General features: G+C 35.4%; 1 protein-coding gene across 7 annotated transcripts in view; it reads left to right on the top strand.

Annotated features, from left to right (window-relative positions):
* Positions 1–18,708, top strand: part of LOC131547007 (bromodomain adjacent to zinc finger domain protein 2B) — a 95,253-nt gene that overhangs the window by 24,004 nt on the left and 52,541 nt on the right. For all 7 annotated transcript variants that reach the window (XM_058787215.1, XM_058787217.1, XM_058787219.1 and 4 more), the window contains exon 2: positions 3,242–3,290. The gene's annotated coding sequence lies outside the window, so the exon portion shown is untranslated. The remainder of the gene's footprint in view (positions 1–3,241; positions 3,291–18,708) is intronic.

Raw genomic sequence — 18,708 nt, 5'->3', positions numbered from 1 at the left:
ATCTGCAGTGCGTATGCAGTCCATGTGCGGTGCGTAAGCAGTGCAGAAGCGACATTTATCCATTATTTTAATTTCAAATCCAAACATTGCTACTTAAAATGCTTTTTCAGTATTGCGAATCTTTTTTTCCACAATCTAGTAATACAATCTTTCATAGACGTGTTTAAACACAATAAATACTATATTAGAAACGCATTCAATGCTTTTTGCTTTTGCATTTACTTCTAGATTTATATATTAAGTTGCTCAAGCAATTGGCAAAACATTTAAACTACTTTTCTTACTTTATCACAAACATTCTAAATTAAAACTTACCATTGACAAAGTCAGCTCTACTGCCTTTTCTTTAACATTTAAATCTTTATTACAAGCAATCCTGCGGTTCATAAAGAACTTTGTTTTCCTATATCTCCACGAGTGCCATCTATTATTGCCTTGTTTATCTAAAAGTGCTCTTTTCCTTTAAACCTAGCCAAAAAGCCATAGCCTATGTGTTGACTCTGAAACACAGCAGACTTTAATTATAAGCCTTTATGGTGTAATTGCTACATTTTCGCATCAATCCATTTTCATATTTACCACAAACAATGCACTGTCACTTTAATTCCGCACGTGCAGCGCAGCAAAAATAGACTCAGTGCGGAAACAATCTCTGCAATGCTGCAGTCGCACTGCTCCTGGGACCACAACTGTGTGCAGTGTGAACGCTTTAAACCGTTAACATTAGTGCAGAAAAAATATGCACCACATACGCACTGCAAACGGAGTAATGTGAACCTGGCAGTATGATTGTGCATGGTTTAAACACTGGCAAGAATTAAAAAGAAATACAATTTTATAAACTTTAGTGACGATTGTGCAAGTGACGTTTCATGTGTCGACTGTGCAGCGTGCAGCTCGCTTATAGTGCAGACGCGATTTGATTTGAAGCCATTTGCACATTTTAAGAGAGGGCACGCGCTCTTCACTCATGATTCACTCATGCTGTTTGTGAAATTATGTGTCACAGAAAGTTTTCAAATGACTTTATTTAATGAAGAAATATGAATTGTACCTCACCTTCAGCATTATAATTATTTTACTCGTGCTGGACAGAGACTGAGACTGTGCCACTGCATGTCGTGCCAAACCTCTCACGGCAGGCGCGTCATCAGCTAGAGATCGTTTTTTTTAGATCGGCCCTTTTAGAGACCGCCGATCAAACATCCCAAAGCGATTATCGGCCGATAGTGATCGGTAGCAGTTCAATCGGAGCGCCCCTACTCGAGACGGGAATCGAACTCGGGTCGCCGTGAGCACAGTTGCGCTATATATCGACGCACTAACCACAAGGCTATTGGCACCGACCTCTCTTTCTTAAAGTTCTCTGTAAGAGCCTGACACTTTCCAGTTGGTTTCAGTTCATGAAGATGTTGACACTAGAAACTCAAGGGTCTTTGTGGTTAATTCATCAAGTCTTTTGCAGTTCATTTGCACCTTCTCCTTTCAGCACTTTTTGAAACCCTATTGACTATTATTAACATGTTTTTTATGGCCGGATGGTCACGTTTTTTTTTGTAGTTGTCTGAAGTGGGATTTCTGATTTGAACTATTCCTTTTAAGGATCATTGATTCTGTGAAGACGATTGATTTTAGTACCTTGTGATTTACTCTCTGAAGTTTTGAGATGTAAATGAATGGTGTGTGTGTGAGAGAGATTAATTACAGATGTTAAAATGCATGTGGCTTCATTTCCTTTAACATTTCCACAAAACGCACCCATTTGACTCTGGCAGACTGACCAGAGTAAGAGGAAGTTGTATAAATGGTCTGGGCCCGTATTCACACAACATTATATCTTAGCACTAAGAGTTCTCCTAAATAGCAGTAAAAGTTTTTAGCTAAGAGTTTTCTCTTAAAACCTATTCACAAAGCTGCTGAGACGAACTTTTACTAAGGAACAGAGAGAAGTCTTAAGCTAAGAGGAAGGGGGCGGGGCTGACCTTGTTGCTATAGATGATGTCAGCATGCTTACTAACTATGCACACAGTGATTGGCTAAGAGGGGAGGGGTCTCTGTTAGATATTGCTTCCTAGAAATATTGTAGAGCGCAATATTATGTTGCCATAATCAAAGGTTTAAAAATGAAATGTTAATTGCCACATTCAAATAAAGATTTTAAAATGCAGGCTAAGTGTCACTAATTAAACAAGTATATGTTCAGCTAAATGTCAGCCTCTTGCATGTATGCTTCTCGTAGCGGATATGCATATAAACAGCTTTTTAATTAACAGAGTAGAATAATCATGGCTGATAGTAAGACATGCAAACGTAAAAGAAAACCAAACTGGACGCAAGAACAGCTGTTACTTCTTGCCCAACTGGTTAATGAAAAGGATATAATCAAAGGAAAATTTGGAGTAGGGATAACCTCCAAACCCTAAAAGTGATGCCTTTTTTAAAAGCTCATTATCGTCTAATGTTTCTAAAATGTTTATATTCTGAGGCAGATTGCCGGCAACAGACATTTTAGGATCGTTGTGAGTTGGTCTTAGTGACTTAGGAGTCCTCTTCACTACTCCTAACGTTTCACAGGTTTAGAAGCTAAAAGCTAAAACGCTTTGTGAAATACTCTTAGAGCAAAAATTCAGGAGTCCTAAATTTAGGACTGACACGCCTACTATGTTTAAGATTTTCTCCTAAATCGGCAAGTTAGGAGCTACTTTTAGCCTTAAGATGTTTTGTGAATACGGGTCCTGATTTGTAGTGTATGAGAGAGATGCATGCACAGCAAAAAAATATTATGTGTGTCTTGTTAGGCAGTAAAAGTTTCAAAATATCATAAATAAAAAAGATAAATTTAGATAATGTTGATGCTCAAACAAGCAGAGCAATAATATGGCAGTACTCACGCTTTAACCTACCTAACCTGCTTTTTCCCTGTTGAAAAATCCAGCATATGCTGGTTAGGTATGTTTTGAAGCATGGCTGTGGGTTCTAAGCTGGTCCTAAGCAACTAGCTCCTGCTTAGGACCAGCACATGACCATCTTAAACCAGCTCATGACCAGCTCATGACCAGCTAAGGACCAGCTTAAACCAGCTCAAACCAGCAGCCATGCTTCAAAACATACCTAACCAGCATATGCTGGATTTTTCAACAGGGTTATCATTGAAAAAACAACACGCATTTCACCTTTTAAAAGAGGAGTAATGGGTTTTTTAATTGGTTATAGTAATTGTTCCTCATGTGTTTTATTCCAGGTTCCGGAGCGATGATGTCATAGAGCTGAAGCAGAGGCCGTCATTGACAGTAAGTGAAATCTCACACATACTGAAATCCACACACAGTTGTGTATGTGTGGTTGCACTTGTAATCCTGAACCCATTTTGAACCCCAAAATCCAATCTGCCGATCATTATGGCAAAATAAACTGTGTTGTGAAGCTGAAGGGATGTCGTGTTGATGTTACGTGTGGATTTCTGGTGTGTCTGTCCTTCAGCGGCGTCTTTGTGAGTGATTGCTGTGACGCGATCAGAGGAGACGGCTCATTAGGTCAGGAATGTGTTGAGCTGTAATGACACACTCATCAGAGAGACCAGATCGCATCTCTAAGGTCAAAGCCAGCGGGAGGCTGCACACAAACTCACAGTAGAGCTCAATGCTTTAGCTTAGTCGGTCACTGCCGCTCATGGCTGTGTCCGAAACCAACGGCAGCCAGTGACTTCACAGAAAACTAAGGAAACTGCTTTCAGACTGTCTTCCAAGGCATCGTAATGTCACGTCTAAACATGTAGAGTAGGGACTCCCAAACATATACAGGTGCATCTCAATAAATTGAAGTCTTTAGTTTAAGTCTTTGGTTCTTTTAATTGTGATGATTTTGGCTCACATTTAACAAAAACCCACCAATTCACCATCTCAACAAATTAGAATACTTCATAAGACCAATAAAAAAAAAAAAACATGGTTGGCCTTCTGGAAAGTATGTTCATTTACTGTATATGCACTCAATACTTGGTAGGGGCTCCTTTTGCTTTAATTACTGCCTCAATTCGGCGTGGCATAGAGGTGATCAGTTTGTGGCACTGCTGAGGTGGTATGGAAGCCCAGGTTTCTTTGAGTGGCCTTCAGCTCATCTGCATTTTTTGGTCTCTTGTTTCTCATTTTCCTCTTGACAATACTCCATAGATTCTCTATGGGGTTCAGGTCTGGTGAGTTTGCTGGCCAGTCAAGCACACCAACACTTTTGGTGCTTTTGGCAGTGTGGGCAGGTGCCAAATCCTGCTGGAAAATAAAACCAGCATCTTCAAAAAGCTGGTCAGCAGAAGGAAGCATGAAATGCTCCAAAATTTCTTGGTAAACGGGTGCAGTGACTTTGGTTTTCAAAAAACACAATGGACCAACACCAGCAGATGACATTGCACCCCAAATCATCACAGACTGTGGAAACTTAAACACTGGACTTCAAGCAACTTGGGCTATGAGCTTCTCCACCCTTCCTCCAGACTCTAGGACCTTGGTTTCCAAATGAAATACAAAACTTGCTCTCATCTGAAAAGAGGACTTTGGACCAACAGTCCAGTTCTTCTTCTTCTTAGCCCAGGTAAGACGCCTCAGACGTTGTCTGTGGTTCAGGAGTGGCTTAACAAGAGGAATACGACAACTGTAGCCAAATTCCTCGATACGTCTGTGTGTGGTGGCTCTTGATGCCTTGACCCCAGCCTCAGTCCATTCCTTGTGAAGTTCACCCAAATTCTTGAATCCATTTTGCTTGACAATCCTCATAAGGCTGCGGTTCTCTCGGTTGGTTGTGCATCTTTTTATTCCACACTTTTTCCTTCCACTCAACTTTCTGTTAACATGCTTGGATACAGCACTCCGTGAACAGCCAGCTTCTTTGGCAATGAATGTTTGTGGCTTACCCTCCTTGTGAAGGGTGTCAATGATCGTCTTCTGGACAACTGTCAGATCAGCAGTCTTCCCCATGATCGTGTAGCCTAGTGAACCAAACTGAGAGACCGTTTTGAAGGCTCAGGAAACCTTTGCAGGTGTTTTGAGTTGATTAGCTGATTGGCATGTCACCATATTCTAATTTGTTGAGAGTGAATTGGTGGGTTTTTGTTAAATGTGAGCCAAAATCATCACAATTAAAAGAACCAAAGACTTAAACTACTTCAGTCTGTGTGCATTGAATTTATTTAATACACGAGTTTCACAATTTGTTGAATTACTCAAATAAATGAACTTTTCCACGACATTCTAATTTATTGAGATGCACCTGTATTTGTTAGCTGAACAAAATGCTTAAAGTATCCCTGATATTATTTTGAAGAACAAGTTTGCATTTTCACGGTTCTCAGTTAAAGGTCACATGACATGCAGGTAAACAAATAGATTATTTCATAGTGTTTTTATTTTGATTTTGATTTTAAAATGTTTTTTTTTTAATGATTACATTTATTGCAAATTTCCTGCAGTTCCCTCACAAACCTACCTGTAGAACCAAACTAACTTTTTATGAATACTGAATGCTTATTTCTTTTTTTTAAATATTTGATCATTTTTATTTTCTGTTTTAATTCAAATGAAGTTTTAGCATTTTTTTGGTCTTTTTTAAAATATGCCTGTAAGTGTTTTTTTATTTATTTTTATTTTTTAATTTTTGTTTATTTTAATCATTTTAGCACTTCAACCAAAACTAAACGAAAAGTAAGTTTAAGGTTGTTGTTTTTTTATATTTAATTTAATTTAATGTTTACATTATTTCAAGCAACAATTTATCTAGTAATACCATTACAGTATTTATTAATTTTTTTATTTAGTTTGTTATAACAATTTTATATGCGATTTATTTTTTTATATTTCTATTTAGCTTTGATAATTTGATTTATAATTTTAGTACTTAAACTTTTCTAATTGAACACTTCTAATTTGAAGTTTTTATTTCAAATATTAAACCATTTTGAATAGTTTTATTTCCCAACAAAAACATTGAAACAACAAATAAATGAAATGCGAACACAGAGGTTTTCAGTATGATTGTATCACTGGATGTGTTCAGGGAGGAGGATGAAAACAGACAGAGGTGTTCTTCTCAAGCACTGCTGAGATGATTGTGGCCTGAGGTCACAGCAGAACGTTATGAGATCCATCTTTGGAAAAATCAATCCCGCCACTAATCAGTGTGTTTTGTGGAGCTGAAATCACGGCAGTGAAGTGGCGATTCATTAGAGGAGAGCGTGTGGTGGCTGTGGGGCTCAGCTGGTATAAACCTACAGCGGGTCAGGTGAGGTCGGCCTCCTTAAGTACCATCACAAACACAGATAGGGATGATCTGTCGCCCAAACCTGTTCATCTGAGGCTCCATGAAGGGAGGGGTTGACATGCAGGGTTACAGCCTCCTCTGGTCCGTTCACCTTCCTTCGTCTTGCTTTTGTTTTTCAATGGGAAACAAGTTTTGAGTTTTGAAGGATACCGTGTGTTTCATAGTGCAGTGAATTCTTATCTGAATAGATCATGGAAAATTTCAAAGTGTTCAGACAGAGCTTTTATTAGTGTCTCAAAACTGTGTTAGAGGTGGAATATTTGATTCATTTGCACAAATCTGTTCAGATTAGTGCTGGGCGGTATACCGGTTCATACTGAATACCGGTGTTTATTTTTCTTATGATATGAATTTTTAAAATACCGCAATACCGGTGTTTAAATAACGTTCGGAACGCGACACTGTTTGAGAGGGGTCTCTTTTCACTATTGCATTGTGGCAAGGACACAGCTGTATGTGTTACGAAGCGTGAAAGTTCTGAAGCTGTAGAACGTGATGACACAGAAGAACCCATCCACAATATCCACCGCCCGCTGCCATTAGCTCCCGCGTCTCACACGCACGAGCACGACTTTAGCGCTATATTTAGCAACTTTCAGACCCTTTTAGCGGCTTTTTTCCATAGAATAAACACACTGACAAACCTAGCGACTTTTTTGGATAAACCTTAGCTATGGTTCAGTTGGAAGATGTCGCCAGTGCTGCCCCGCGAGCGTGAGGTCTGACTCTCAGCGCAGTGTCGCCTCTCTCTGCGTCTGTTCTGTGCAGCGAGCGGCAGAGAAGCACCGCGTTCAGCTGGCCGTACCGCCGCAGACTCGTCAGTAAATGAGTACAAAACAGCGTTTCCAAGCACCTGCTGCTAGCTGACTGTTTATAAATATGAGCATAGTTCGTCTGTTAATATTCCACTTTTTTGCTTTTTTTTTTTTAAATTTGTTTTTATTTTTTAAAGTTTGTTAGGCTGCTCAGACGCAGGCAGTGCGCTGCACGAGACAAAAAAGTAATATAGCCAAAACCCCTGCATAGCCGCTCTTTAGTGTAACGTTAGATGCATGTTGATTTTAAATGAGAATGACTCCTGGTTAACATGTATTAATGGGTCGTGTTTAGTCACTATTTAGTGTGGAATTTTTCTACAATATTCGTTCATCATGACAGTAAAGTAGGGCATTCTAAGTCAATCTACTGCAGTTTTTCCTCTCTCAATCAGTAGAAAATGTGGTTAACACCCGGTCATGCATGAAAAAAATAAATACCGTCATATACCGTGAAACCGGTATAATTTAGAAAAATACCGTGATATAAATTTTTGGTCATACCGCCCAGCACTAATTCAGACTGTCAGTGAATTGATTCAAGCTCTGATTCAATGATTCGTTTGTCACCACTCAATGTTCACAGAAGTCTCAGATTTTCTTTTTTATATTAAAATACTGTAGTATAGTTACATATTATTTTACATATATTATTGAGCATTTAATTGAAAATGATTATTGAACTTGAAATCGAATTGAATGTTGTTTTTGTTTTTTTTCCAAATGAGTTTTAATTTCAGTTAAACGCAAAATGTGAGAAGTAAAATATATTAATAAAATTAATAAATTTATTAATTTATATATAAAATAATTAAATATTTATAGATTAATTAATAATAAAAAAATAGTTAGTCATACTAATATTACATATGGTATATAACTGAAAATGGTTACTTGATTTGAATTTTTTTCCAATGAAAGGAGCCCTAATTTCAATGAGATGTTAAATGTAAGAAATAAAATACATTAATACAATTTATGAATTAATTCATGAATATATAAAATAAATAAATATTATTAAAATGTTGTAGTAAAACATTATAGTTACATACTATTGTATTGCTATATTACATATTATGGTGCATATATTGAAAAAAATTTTTAACTTGATATTGCATTGAAGGTGTTTTTTCCAATGAAATGTTTAATGTAAGAAGTAAAATATCTTAATAAATATCTTAATAACATTGCCACACTGTTTACCATTTAATGAACAGAAAAAAGTGATGATCATTTTGACTTATAAAAAAATGAAAGTTCCTCTAATTTGAGAAAAAAATTAGAGCAAATTCATAAATTAATTCAAAAGACCAAATATATATATATATATATATTTTTTGACCAAAAAGAAAAGTGTTTCACAGTGCAATAAACTCTTATCTGAAAAGATCATGGAAAATTGTATACAAGCTGCTGGAGGAACTGATTCAAGTAGCATTGAGTTGATGTAAGTAGCTTCAACCTTGTTTTCTTTCCTCTGTAAAATTGACTCAAGTAGCCGCTGGAAAATTCTGCTGCTTTAGGGATGTGTGTCTGAAATAACTCCAGTAATATCCGCTCTCCTCTTCGAGCTGCATAAACGGCACTTAGCGGGATGAGAGCGATGCCTGCGGTGCTGAGAGAGAATATCTGTGCCGTCAGCTCTTCTCGCCGCTCGCAGAGGTGACGCCAAGGTGAAGGCAGACTTGCAGAATGGTTGGAAATCATTGATATTCTGACTCACTGGCTGCAAATGGCTCGGTGGCAGATGGAGTCTTTGTCAGTGAAGAAAAATGGCAGCGAGGGAGTAGCAGCGCTGTTTCTCCCCCCCCGTCGACGAGCGAGTATGGATGACCTTCCTCGCTCGGGGGAATCCAGCGCCACTACTTGATCAATTAGCAGTCTCTCTTTGTTTACCAGGGATGTGGAAGAGGATCAGATTATGCAGTTTTTGGACGGGCTGTGATGGTGAACACTGGTCGTGTCTCTGTTTAAGTACAGAAAGCTTTATTAGAATTTATTGCATTTTGTCAGTATTGAAATATAGAATCATTAAAAAAAAAAATTCAAAAAACTGTTTTAGATTTGGAAAGTTTGATTAATTTGCGCAAATCTGCTTCTAACTCTGATTCAAGGATTTGTTTTGTCATCACTCAGTGTTCACAGAAGTCTCAATTTTTCTGTATATTTAAATGTTTCAGTAAAAAAAATATAGTTACATATTATGTTATTACATATTTTGGTACTCTGCTTGAAATTGATATTTATTTCTTCTTTTTTTGCCTTCTTTTTTCACCTTCAGAGGAAACTAAAGTAAAACACATTAAACATCTATAATCAAGACATGATTTCCACTTTGTATTACTTAATGACCACAAGAAATAGTAATATTTAATCATTTTGATTTATATAAATGATATTTCTTCTAATTTTGGGGGGGAAATCTTGAGCCATTTTGGTGCAGATTCAAAAATAAAAGTAAAAATAAATATTTAAGATATAGAATAAATAAAAGAATTTTCAAAATCATCAAATGACCCCCAAAAATTTTTTATTGCTATATTGCCTTTTTTTTTTTTTTTTTTAAAGCTATACATCAGAGCTATTTTTCTCCTTTTTCCATAATTATAATAAAGCAATGTTTATTGCTCTTTATGCATTAAATGCGACAGAATTACGTTATGCACAAGGTTTCTCTCATTAAAGCCGTGTTAATCTTTAACTCACAATTACCTGCACAATTATGCCTTTTGTATCTGCATGAAAGACAGTACGGTAAACAATGTGCTGTTGAATTTAAAAAGGAAAAAGGGAATTGTTTACAGCTCTTGTTTACCCTGTCTTGTTTAAGAATTAGCATAATTAATGGACTAAACTATCCCGATCATTAAACAAGATTTTTAATGGATTACATTTAATGATTTAAAGGCTCTTTTATGGAGTGAAGTAATTACCCACCATTCACTGTTCAAACACAGAGCACGTTTTTGTGCTGCTGGGTGAAGGAGAGATTAAGCATGCTGTGCATTTGAATTCATTGCTTTTGCTGTGAAATTCTAATGGTGATTTTCCATCTAAACAGATGAAACGGGAAGTTGTTCAGTAACATGATGGTTACGTGACGGTTTCAGGTTTGTAATCATACAGATATTAGTTCTAATACCTCTGACATCCATATTCCATGTTGAGAATGGGAAATCGATGAACAGAAACAGCCGTGCGGCGCGCTGAATAACATCTAGGCTCTTGTGTAATGTGGATGTATCTCAGGTTGATGGTTGATTTTCATTAGTGGCCTCATTGTCATGCGCGCTGTGTCTTCCTGCACCAGAATGCACATTGTGTCGTACTGCGGCTTGTCATTCCTTGAAAATTGAGAGCATTTTTTTTTTGTTTTGTTGGTCAGGAAAAAATACAAGATTCTGTTTAGCATGCAGAGGTTGTGGTATATTTATGACAGGATAAATGTAATGCTTTTTTCCCATTTGGGTGAAATTCACAAATATTAAGATATAGACTATCATCAAAAGTAAAACTAAATGTTTAAGATATAGAATAAATGGAATACATTTGATAGTTCTTCTAATTTGGAGAAATTGTATATATTGGTATTTATGCATTACATGTGCAGTTCTACTTTTGTTTGTTTGGTTTTTCGAGGGGGAAAAAAAGGATCATTTTTACGATTATTTAGGTATATTTATGATTTAATAAATTGCATGCATTTTTTAACATTAGCTTAAAAAAATGATCTCGTGCAACTGTTGGATTCATAGATTTAATTGTCATATAAGCAGTTTATTGTCACGAAGAATAAACCTGTTTTCTCAATTGCATGAGTGTGAGGCCGCAGGTGACAACAGAGCTGCAAACTAGCCATCCAATCAGATCGCATCCTTCTGAATAAATCACTTCAGACTAGAATTGGTGATAAATGCCCTGGGAATTTTCTCTCATGCTGTGTTATACTGGAAAATGTTTTGCATGTTACTGTCGGCACTGGGAGTCAGTTGTGCATCTAGGACATGTAATATCTTACAGTGACCTGTGCAATGACAGCTTTTCCTGTTGATTTTACATCAAGCAATAGACGAGCTGATGCTATTCATAATTTCTTTTTAAAGGGCTGTATTTTTTAACTATGCATCTTAACATTTGCAGTCATTTGCGTTAAAGTGGCACTATAATGTGATGAATCCTTCACGGTGTAACAAGCACGCAGCGCTCTTGGCAGCGCTCTCTGCTCTTTAGAGATGAATGAGTGTTGGCCAAGGGCAGTGCCAGTGTGTTTGATGGTGTTGATGATTTATGATTACTTTAACAAGGCAATTTGTTCCTTAGCATTTAAACAGCAGCAGTGCATGCTTTACTGGAATACATCATTGAGCTGTTGACAGAAGATGGGCTTTGTAAAATATATACAAGCATTGCAATAGAGGATTGCAGTTTGTGCTATTCAAAAACATTAGAGATAAAGTTGTAAAATTTTAAATGCATATAATAAAATAGCTTGAGGTATTATGAGCAGGTTATGTTTGTTAAAGTAATAGTTCAACCAAAAATAACAATTTGCTAAATGTACTCACCCTCAGGTCATTCAAGATGTAGATGAGTTTTTCTTCATCATATTTGGAGAAATGTAGCATTTCATCATTTGCTCAGCAATGGATGCTCTGCAGTGAATGGGTGCCGTCAGAATGAGAGTCCAAACAGCTGATAAAAACATCACAATATTATGGACTTAGGCCTCGTATTTCAGCCGTAAACAATAGTTTGAAGTTTTGGCTTCTCAAGATGTTAATTGATGGACTGGAGTGGTGTGGATTGTTTTTATCAGCTGTTTGGACTCTCATTCTGACGGCACCCATTCACTGCAGAGGATTCATTGGTGAGCAAGTGATGGAATGCTACATTTCTCCAAATCTCTTCCCATGAAGGAATAAACTCATCTGCATCTTGAATGGCCTGAGGGTGAGTCAGTTTTCAGCAAGTCTTTGTTTTTGGGTGAACTATTTCTTGTAGTATGAATAGCAGCAGATGTGCATGGGTTTAGCTGTCAGTGTCCTAAAGAGAGTGACGTCTTTGCGTTAACAACCGGATGTTCAGTTCATGTACAATCAGTTGTCTCTTTCTGAATCTTTCATGTGTGAATGTGTGACTCCTGTGAGTAACTGAAATCTGTGAACAGACTGAGATGAAACTCTCTGAAGAGGAGTGGCGACCTTATTGAACCGCAGCTGCTGTGGTTTCCTATCTTCCACTGGAGACGGCAAGATGTTTCAGAGGTTAAACTTGATTTACTTTGAACATCTGTCTGAAGCAGGTGCGAGGGGGTGAACATTGAGCTTCACAGTATTTCTGCTTGTGTATCAGGGGAGTTTTCAACCTGATGAAAAATAAATATGAGAGTTTCACAGGGTTCGCTGCTTGGCACTCATGAAACATAATATTTAGGGCCTTCAGCTCAGTAACACATCCTTGGCATTTTACAGATTCATTGCTTGTTTAATTGGAGTTGGATTTACCATTTAAAACTTCACACTCACCATACATGTCTCGTGAATTTTGATGGTTTATTTTAGTAGTAAGTAACAGGATTATTATAGTTAACTAAAACTAAAATCCATAAAAAAAAATCAGTACTGCAAAAACAATAAACATTAACTGAAAAAAGTTCCCCATCTTCATTTAGGTTCTTGAACTACTTAAATAACTAAAACCAATAAAAACATGAAACTAATACAAATACCAAACAAACATTTAATAAACTAAAATGAAAGTGAAAAGATAAAATCTTATTCAAATTGTATTTTCTTCGACTTTACATAGTTTTGATGTCTTTCAAAGATGAGGCCGTCACACATCCTGTCCGTGTTTAATTTGACTATCTATAAAGTGAGAAGTTATTTTTCTGTCCTAGATATCCATGATTTTATATTATTATACCACCACAGAACTACTAGACTAAATGATAAAGAAGTATTAGATTACTGATTACGTTTTATGAGCTATTTTCTCATAGTCAAAGCCCAAATTACTGTGTCAGAAATGTGCAAATAACCAGCACCACCATTATTTCATCGTCATGGGAGCCTGCTTTATTTGCTGTGGTTTACTGTTGCAATAAACAAATGAATTTTCCATTTTGTGACATTATAAAAGTCTGTTCAAGGAATAATAAAGACTGTTGAACTAATAAATATTCATGCTTTTTTCATGCAATAGCAGCTAATTGTGACGATGTCAATCCAGCTCCAAAAAGAAACCAAACAAAAAAAGCAAAATAATAATAAAATATAAAAATAAAAATAACCTGTAGTCCATATGACTTGCGCATTATTTTTTAGCCTTCTGAAGACACTGATGCCAAACGCCTTTATTTTTGTGCATGTCATATCCAAACGTGTCATACAAGTTTAATATGCAGATTGGGGTACTATGGACGTCTTATAATACTTAATATATTTAAAAAAAAAAAAAAAGAAAAATCCCAAACATGCTTGAAAATCTTTCCTTTTCCCTGCTCCATAGAAAAATAGCCTTGTCATTCCAAACCTTTTATTTTTTAACATTCTCTTTTTTTAATTAATTTATCTATTTTTGAATTAGATTTTATTTGTCTGTTTCTGCTTTCATGTTAATATTAAAGTATTAGTTTTTTTGTTGACTTTTTTTTTTTTGGACAATGTTTATTTTCAGAGAGGCTCTCTTTTATAATGCAACAATGTCAACTAAACACAGTTATTTGCTGCTTGTTGGAAATGGGATTACTTTGACTCTATAATGGAGGCCTAGTTACACTAGGTATCAACCGACTCCCTCTTTGTCAATAAAGTAGCATTTAGAACCGGCTAAAGGCAGATATGGGACAAACCTGGAACCTGGATGCTTATATTATGAACAAACAAGACCAGACCCTCCTTTCATTTCATGGCACCTGAATATAAATGACTCTTCTCACTTTTATCTGTGAACACTGTATGTTTTCTCACCCTATGTGTCATTTAAATTGAATTCCTCTATGGATATGGAAAGAAAAGCTGCTTTTTTATCTCTGGTCTAATAAGATCTGTCTGCTTTTCAACCACATACTGTCTGAGCTTGGACTTGTTCCATAACCAATTAGAGACATGTTGAATCTCAACACCAATCGCAGTTTGGAATATTTATTGGACTGAAGATGTGTTTGCTTGAGTTTACATTTGCAGTAATTGCAGGCACACATACAGTACACTAGAGCAGCAGTGCATTTGCAATCATGTTGATTGGAGAAAAGGGGCCGTTTTTAGGTACTCATGGGAGAATGTACCATTGTGGTTGTTTTTGCATGTGACGGTTTCATCAGAACTAATTTCAGCAGATCAAGCTCCTATTCTTCTGGGATTTGAATCTGTTGCAGAGTGTAAATTAAAACCGTCTTCATGAGGTTCTGAGCTTCGCTCGTTATTGGCAACACGAAATCATTGCAATAAAGAAATTTAAATCAAGAGTCACACAGGATGCTATAACACATTTTACCCTAACAAGATTATCCTAAGCCTTGACTCCAAAAACATTATATTTGGATTTTAGTCAGTTAGATTTGAGCCTATCCATATGTAAATATGTATTTATTTAATAAAATAAATATATTTTAATATTTTCATGTATACAATTAATATATATGGGTTTTGTTTGAAAATGTTACTACTACTCATAATAATAATAATAATAATAATAATAATAATAATAATAATTTGTTTATTGTATGTTTATTATATTTAGATATTTATGATATTCTATATGAAAATTGCATTTAATAATTATAAAAATAAGGTAAATAATTAAAAACATTGTATCTGTTTCAGAACTTATTTCTGTATACATAAGCCTTGACTCCAAAAAAGATCATTTGACTCATTGATTTTAGTCTGTTACATTTGAGCCAAATATGTATTTAAATATACTTGATACATATTTTAATGTTTCATATTATCAAAAATGTTTTTTATTATTAATAATATTAATATATTAATTAATTTATTATATTATTTAAATGTATGCATATTTGACTATATATGTGATATATTTGATTATATATCAGAATGGCGTGCAAAATGGTTAAATAATTATAAAAATAAATCTAAAAATTACACATTATCTCTGTTCTAGAACTTATTTATTTGTCTACATAATTCTTGACTCCAAAAAAAAAAAAAAAATTCATTTGTTTTAGTCAACGTCTGATTTTAGTCTACGTTTGAGCCTGTCGGTACGCAAATTAGTCTTATAATTTAACTTTTCATTTTAGTAATCTAATAGTAAATGTTGAAACGAACAAGAGAACTTCTAAAGCATTCATTAATCTTAGTTAATGTTTATTCATGTTAACTAATGAAACCGTAATGTAAAGTGTTGCAGTTATTGGTTGAATTTCATGACACAGTATTTTACCAGAGTATTTGTCTCTTAGGTCACCCTTAGGTAAATTCAGAAGTCATTTTTATTTAGCACTTCATATTTGATCCAATGTTTTTTGCTTGGCCTCCACATTTCAATGGAAGTGTTAATGTAAACGTCACCATTCTCTTGCTGAATTCTCTCCGTTTTTCTCTCCTTCCATGAGATTCGCTCTAGTACTCACAATAACTCAATAACTCATTTCAACAGTTGTCCACATAAAACACGCATCCATTTTTCATCCGAGTCCTCGGATGAGAGCCGAGGCAGAAAATTCCTTCAGATTCGCTCAATGCGTACCTCATTCTCAAACTACTGAATGAAGTAAATGAGTTTTAATTCAATTGAGATTATAATTTTACAGTTTTGTCAGTGAAGGAAGCTGGTGTGAAAAGAGAAGGGGTGACTGAACATACATTTATGCAATTTTTAAATTTATATTTAGTTAGTCTATATTATATAGCCTATTGTATATTCATGTAAATATTACATAAAATAATATAGACTTCAAACTAAAATATTTATGATTGAAAATGTTGTTGTTGTTGTTGTTATTATTAATATTTATTAATTTATATTTTTTATGTATTGGTTTATATTACCAGTATTTATATATTAATATTTTGTTATATTTTATTATATATGAAAATGTTTAACAATTATGAGTGTGCAAAATTGGATTAAATAAAATGAGGAGAAATAAATAAAAATAAACGCAAAATTAAATACAAAAATAAAATGATAAATTAAATGCATGTTAATTCTAGTAGTAGTAGTAGGCAATTTTGCACATCCCTATTTATGTTTATTTATTTTTTACATTTTGAATCATACTTTACTGAAATGGCTGATTGGTTGAAATGATGATGCTTGACATAAACTGTGAGAAATATATATAATCATGTCAAATGGCCGTATAAATGGCTGTCTTTTTGGCTCAGACACACTCATGCAAACGTGTCACAGACGTATAAACTCCTTCACCAGTGTTGAGAGACCTTCATGTCATACTGCTGTTCACCTTGATCTTGACTTTTTGATTTCTGTCTCCGACAGTCCCAGAGAAACAACAGTTATATTGACCCTTTTATCCTCTCCTCTATAAATAGCAGGTCTGCATTGTTTATTTGGTCATGGCTGACATCTGAAGTGTCGACAATCCAAACAGCATGCTGACGTCCTTGTGCTTGAGGTGCTATTGATGGTCAGGACTTTAAAATCGCCTTCACTTCAGTTATTACTAAATAAATAGACTGAATAAATACAGCGTGCAGCCAGTGCTGTTTACGGGATTTATCGTTCCGTGAACAATTGAAACCAAAAGAGTGGACTTTTTTTTTTTTTTTTTTTATAAATAAATCTTTCTGTTTATGACCCAATCACAATTTGAATAACATTTTTTATATTATTTATTTATTTTGTTTGTTTATTTGTTTATTTGTTTGTTTGTTTGTTTGTTTGTTTATTAGGGATGTGTGCTACGACTAATTTGACTGTCGTTTAAACGGAAGTTTTGTATCCGACTAGTCGACTAGTCTAAAAGCTAGAAATCCCCCAAAAAATGGCAAAAGAAAAAAAAACTGTGCGTGTATAACAGCCTACACTTGAAATACTTAATCTTTGCATCACACCGTCAAATCCCTCAATGAAATCTGCTAAAAATAGGTCACGATTATGCCGTATGCTTGCCTCACGTTATCATCATTTCATTTTAGGCGGTTGTTAAACAGAAAATAAGGAAGAGCATACACTCAACATAAACCAGTGCATAGCTTATTTATTCAGATCGGCTGGAGCAATGCAGAAATGGAAAATAGACTGACAGAATTAATTTTCATAATGTTAGCCAACATATTAAAACACAAGTCAAAAACAATAGGAAAGTTTATCAAGGAATAGCATTAAAACGGCTTTGTCTAAAAACAAAACAATGGTCGTTTTACTTACTCAGACCATGCGCATTTGTTCAGTGAATTTAACATGTTAACGTGGTCTGGCGAAAGACGGGACTAGAGGCGATTCTGCACATGGAAAATAAAATGCAGTGCCTGAAGTCACAGGCACGCAGAGAGATAACTACAAGCAAGCAGACAGTTTCGAAAAGAGCCTGGAAATCCCGCACCACCACCGAAGTGGGTCTTCGAGGAATAGAAGGCGCAGATGGGATCGCGGACCGCAGCGGCGGGTTGTAGTGTGTGACATGATTGACATTTTGTTGGCTTTGGCTAGTCTTCAAGCTAACGCGTACGTGCCTGTATTTAATATGATTACGCATTGCTCCAGTAGAGTTATTGTAAGCCAATTTGACATTAAACAATTTACACAACTTTTCCGTTTCCTTCTAATTCAAAATAATCCCACACCTTGCTGGTTCTTCGCGTGGTCATTTCGAGCTCGCCGCAACTGACATGAAGAAAAGGCATGCGAGGTTTGAGGTAAAAATGTAGTTTCCGCCCAGATACGCTTTTAAAAACATTTATGTATTTAAATATTTTGATATTTATTATTTTTAAAAAGTTCTATTTTAGCTTGTTGTTAAAATGTTTTACATGTAATGTTAAAATGATGGTAATGTTATTCTCTTGTGTAATCGACTATTGATTTCAGTGTCGACTAGCAGGAGCTGTAGTGTTTAGTCGACTAGACCCGCACATCCCTAGTGTGTGTATGTATGTATATATAATTAATAATAATAATAATAATTTTTATATATATATAATATATATATTAGGGGTGTCAACGTCGTTAACACATGCGATTAATCAAAAAATCTTTACACGTTTAATATTTTTTTAACGCGGATTAATCGTTTGGTAAGGTTGGACCCCAACTTCCCGTCATCTCAGCACGGAAGGTTATTGTGATGAGGGTAAAGTGTTTCCAGGGTAATGGCACAAGTGGGCTATTTTGAAAATACAGTGGCAAAAATTACAGAGCCGTGGGTTGGGTTTAAAAGTTTTTTGGGCTACTTTTTTAATGTACCGCAGCCGCTCAAAGTGTATATAGACAAATAAAAATTTAAATAGATCCTTTTACTAATGTGTATTATACTTGGAATGTATACCTGGCGATTTAAGAACGGAGAGGAGGTTGTAACATCAAACAACGTGAGTTTCAGCCGGAGCAGCAGAAATAAACATGACAACAGCCACTATAGATTATATAAGAT

The sequence above is a fragment of the Onychostoma macrolepis genome, chromosome 09 (assembly GCF_012432095.1).
Source record: "Onychostoma macrolepis isolate SWU-2019 chromosome 09, ASM1243209v1, whole genome shotgun sequence".
Taxonomy (NCBI): Eukaryota; Metazoa; Chordata; class Actinopteri; order Cypriniformes; family Cyprinidae; genus Onychostoma; species Onychostoma macrolepis.
This window is presented reverse-complemented; position numbering and strand designations above follow the sequence as displayed.